Source organism: Schistocerca americana, chromosome 2, assembly GCF_021461395.2.
Source record: "Schistocerca americana isolate TAMUIC-IGC-003095 chromosome 2, iqSchAmer2.1, whole genome shotgun sequence".
NCBI classification, from domain to species: domain Eukaryota; kingdom Metazoa; phylum Arthropoda; class Insecta; order Orthoptera; family Acrididae; genus Schistocerca; species Schistocerca americana.
In genome coordinates, this window is record NC_060120.1 from 570,823,858 (window position 1) to 570,828,936 (window position 5,079).

The following is a 5,079-nucleotide window of genomic DNA, read 5'->3' on the forward strand; positions in this document are numbered from 1 at the left end:
CGGTTCTAGGCGCTACAGTCGGGAACCGCGTGACCGCTACGGTCACAGGTTCGAATCCTGTCTCGGGCATGGATGTGTGTGATGTCCTTGGGTTAGTTAGGTTTAAGTAGTTCTAAGTTCTAGGGGGCTGATGACCTCAGAAGTTAAGTCCCGTAGTGCTCAGAGGCATCCAAATAATGGCACACGCACCTGAGAAAACTTTGTCCAAAATGCACGACAACACAGCTGCCCTGGCTGAGAGGCCGAATAGAATCAAAATACAGATTCCACTCGGTCGCAAAGGGAGTCACTGGTTTAGATTCTTCCGCCAATGGCAGGTGAAAATGCCCCTGGTCAAGTTCAAATGTTGTAAACTTAGCGGCCGTCCTGGGTACCCGAGGTGTTTTAGGTGTTACAGTCTAGAAACGCGCGACCGCTACGGTCGCAGGTTCGAATACTGCCTCGGGGAGGTTAGTTAGGTTTAAGTAGTTCTAAGTTCTAGGGGACTGATGACCTCAGAAGTTAAGCCCCATAGTGCTCAGAGCCATTTGAACCATTTTTTTTTTGTAAACTTAGCTTTCTGGAATCATGCAAAACAAGAGGGCAAATCCAGCAAAGTAATGAATGTAATGCTATTTTTTTATTAAACGCGCGATAACCAGCCACCGGCCTAACCCCAAAGTGCGGTTTCAGGACTAAGAAAATGGAAGATTAATATGGTGACTTCGACGGTCTAATCACACCGTCCCCAAACATTTCATCCACTGCCACCTTTAACAGTTGTCTGCTTGATGGGAACAGCCAATATGTTGAGTGCCTCATTGGAATATCATTACTCAACTCTATTTTATACTCGCCACACGTCACCAGGTGTAGCTGGTTAGTAAGAACATCCTTAAATTCTTGACATAACTGATCCAACTGCACCCTCTGTTCATGGCTTAAATGGCCCAGTTCGAATGGCCTAGCATCACTACTGTTAACAATTATGTGTGCACCAACTTGTACAACCTGTTTACAAAATTCAAAAACAAAATGTGGCTCAAAATGAAAGAAACTTCTCGTCACGCTGTCTGAGAATAACACCACTAACCCCGTCCCAGAGTCGTTGGATCATTGGTACTGTTAAGCCATCTGCCAAATTACCCTAAAAGTCCATGTAAATTTGTTAATGTGTAGCCGTATGCCTATTTCACCCAGTAAAAGCATTTGACTTAAATTGGCTACCTTGCACACTTAGTTCTTCCCTGATAGGTATTCAAACTTACAAATGTCTTTTTGTGTGTTATAAAATTCGTGACTAATTAACATCGAGGAAGTACCCATATCATTCATGTACAAATAGGTTCTCTATTAATCTCTGTGTATACAAAAGGAACTGAAGTTGCAGGCGCTTAAAATATTCTATTACATCGTGAGACTGGTCGCAGCACAGCTTCCTTCTCTGGTGCCCTCTATTAGTATTTCTCTGCTTATCAGGACAATTTCTGCCCCCCCCCCCCTCTTACATTTGGTAAATGAAAATTGTTTGCCCGTCCATTTGTAGGAATCCTACGCTATTTCCTCTAAATACCTCCTACAATCGTCCCTAACTGCCTCGATCTGCGTTGGGACCTATTCCAAATGTACAAAATTCTTTGGTCGGGTACAAACATGATTCTCATCCTGCCCTCACAGCACATACCTTCCAAGATATTATCTTCATTGGAAGCCGAGACAGACATAAATAAAACACCTCTTTTCATTCCAGTAACATAATCATCTACGGGATCGTCAGAATGCTGTACTGCAAAGTATAATTTACTGAATAGCTCAAGGCGCCTTTTAAGGGAGAAATTGCGCAAACGGTAACTTTCTCTCCAGGGCTTTCCGTAATGCCTAATTTGTAAGGCCAGAAACAACAGATAAAATCGAAAATCCTTCAATCCCTGCATCTCTCCCTGATCCTACAAATCTAAAAGGAACTATAGAAAGAACTATAGAAATGTACCGAAATGTTGGATAACAATGACTAGGTTATACCTGCAAACATTTCACTTGCTTCTGCAATCGAGAGATAGGTTTGTGAGATTGTCCTACACCCATGACGGTAGGCAAATCCTCGAGTATGTTCAGACAGTCCAACACTCGCCACCAAACTCTACCAACCCGAGAACGTGAGAGCTCACTCACTTCTGGAGTTGTCTCAGCCAAAGAGTGGACATTGGAGATGCCTCACTCACTTTTGCCGGCTGCATGTCTGGTGGGGTCACCAGACAGTTGAGCACCTCAGCTATGGTTCCCACGATATCTGCACTCTGATTTCTAATTCGTACTTCAACTTGTCCTCGTCGAAATCTGCCACTCCAGTCACTTCCCCTGTGGCCATACTGAAACAGAACAGTAAACAGAAGTATTTGTCACCAACACACTAAAGAACTAAAACACAAAGATTCTAAACCATCCTCTTTACCACCCACAGCTCACCATAACCGCAGCCAAGCTCTGCTACCAATGTGTTCCGCCAGGGAGAGTGGTAGGACTAGGTTGACGTGTGAGGAGGCTGGTAACCTTAAAATTTTTATTCAACAAATTCTTAAAATTAATTATACAACAAATATTCAGGAGATCTATGTGCGCAGTTTAAAATTGCATTGTAGAATATAATGTTTCCAGCAGTTCAACGTCGAGGAGAGTCACCACCAAATTCCACAATTTAAAAAACTAGATGAAAGTCCACAGTTAAAAAATAACATACCCTGGTATCCTAAAATAATTGTAAAACACAAGAGCAAAAAGTTCCTTGACTAACTCTATACGTTTTAGAATCAAGAAAATAGCCCAAAGGCATTCTGCAAACTCTTTTAAATACAGCTAAAGTCAAAGTATGCAATGAATGTAGCGCTGAACACACAAAGTTTCACAATAACAGTAAATAGTCTTACACAGAGCTTATTTTAAAATTGTACACGCCGTATGGTTACTAAAGCAACTTAAATCAACGCAATGTCTGACCAGATGCACCAGATACCAAAACACCTCGAGGTTTCACAACTGGCCAATTTAGAATTTAGGTTTAGACCGGTTTCATCGGAACACATTAGAGAAAAGAAACAATCTTGCAACACAGTTAACTGAGAAGGAATTCGGCCAAAATAAGAAGATCATGCAACAAGTATACTGCAGGTATGTTGTCACTAAATGTGCGCAACTGTCCAGATAACAAGTACCAAAATGAGTAGTTTGCTGAATACTACTGTACTACTGCCCTAACTGACCAATGTATCTTGTACAGAGGCAAGATAGTTTCATAATCAATCTCCGGAACACACAGCAATTGGTGCCTAGTAACAGCAAGAAATGCTAAATTTAGAGGTCTCACTACTGAAGACAGAGTCGTTAACCACCACTTGGCACGAAGAGTTAGAACAGCGCTGTCTGATCAGACACTCGCGCAGGCCAAGTCGCTGTCGCTAATGTTGCCTTGCAAGATCAGGCCGGACAGAAAGCCCTAAAGCAAACTGTGCTCTATGTGCCGTACAACAACCGTTCGGCCAGCCCACTCTTCTTAATGCCAGCCAGTTCCACCAAGGTTGTCCAGGCGTACAGTTAAATCCATACGTCCCGCTTCACGGCGGTGTCCCCGGGTTTCTTCTTAACGTTTCTCGTTCGAACGACTCAACCACTCTCTCTACAAGTCCTCTAATAGGTCTCAGTGGGCGCCTCTGGGTGGGGTCCGTTTTGCGGCGCGGCTGCCGGCAGCGCTCCAAGAACTCAGGCGCTAAGTTTGAATAGCTGTGGCTCACTGACGTCCTATAACAGCATAGTCCCCCAGTTGGGCCTACTATGGTGATTCAGCTGTCCAGAGATTTGGAATGATGCTTCTTCGGCAGTGATAAGTGCATCATCGAAACTATCGATTTGCAACTTATCTCACATTTCAATACCGGTATTAAGAGGCGCATTATTTGCCTTTCCGAATAAGGTTGTAACTCAGGTTTTGCAGGATCATGATTTGAGTCTTTAAGGGGAATTCTCCTTATGACTGGCAGTGAGACGTCGCCCGTCACGTAAGGGCTCTGCCTGTAAGCATCTCTGACGCTCTCCACTATTGCTCCGTTGTTCCTGCGCATCTCACTGGACAAGTTATGCTCAAACAAACTGCTGAACATAGGCGCTACCTCGTAGAATGCTCAACGCATTGGTCGCTGCAACATTACAATGAACAGGGTTCAGTAGTATTCCAGAACACGAAAGCCTTCCTCGCATTTATAGAATATCATATCTTCTGTAGCTGCATCCCAACTGCAAACTGCATCAGTACAGTTGGTCGCCATTTCTACTACAGCCGGTGCTTTTGCAGTCTCCGCACCAGCCATCGGTCCACAGTCGAACCCAGCAGTTTCAACTTCACCTAGCAGCGTCATCAGCTAGCCGATAGCCAACATGCCACCTCTAATGATGATTCCGAGTCACGAGCCGGTGCCGCCAAGTGGCAACATCATATTCGGTGTCTTTGTCCATCGCTCCGGCCGATTCAAACGGTCCTGGATTCGGCGCGAGGCATCTGTAGCTCGCTGGCTGCCTGAAATGTCTGCCTCACGTCAGCATGGGCGCCTCGCCAATCACATCTCTTTCTCTGAGGCAGCACGTGCTGCCGTGGGTCTGCATACGCCACTGGGTAGTAACTCAGTGCCTGGCTGAACACTCACGCCAGTGAGCTGGGTAGTCACCGGCCTTGCCACATTGGGAACACCGGTTCCCGTCCGGTCACCAAAGTTAAGCAACGTTGGGCGTGGCTAGTACTTGGCTGGGTGACCATTTGGGCAAGACCAGGTGCAGTTGGTTTTAAGGACACGCAAGTCTTCGAAGTAGCGTCCAATTGAAAGACTTGCACCAGTCCATAGTGCCACACGACATTTATTTATTTATTTAATCAGCTGTGGAGATCAACCTGTATATGGTAATATTGTAAAACAAAGAAAACTAGACGAGTAACTAACAGAAAGAAACTAGACGCATTCTCGTGATTCCGCAGCCCACAGTTTCCGCACAGGCCATTCTGGGGCAGAACCACCCATGCTGGCTTACAATGGCACCCGCCTTGCTGATGCCAGTACA

The 5,079-nt window shown here is 45.0% G+C and overlaps 1 pseudogene; it reads left to right on the forward strand.

Moving 5' to 3' along the window:
• Window positions 1-4,686: 4,686 nt before the first annotated feature.
• On the forward strand, window positions 4,687-4,806 carry LOC124596891 (annotated as a pseudogene).
• Window positions 4,807-5,079: the final 273 nt, after the last annotated feature.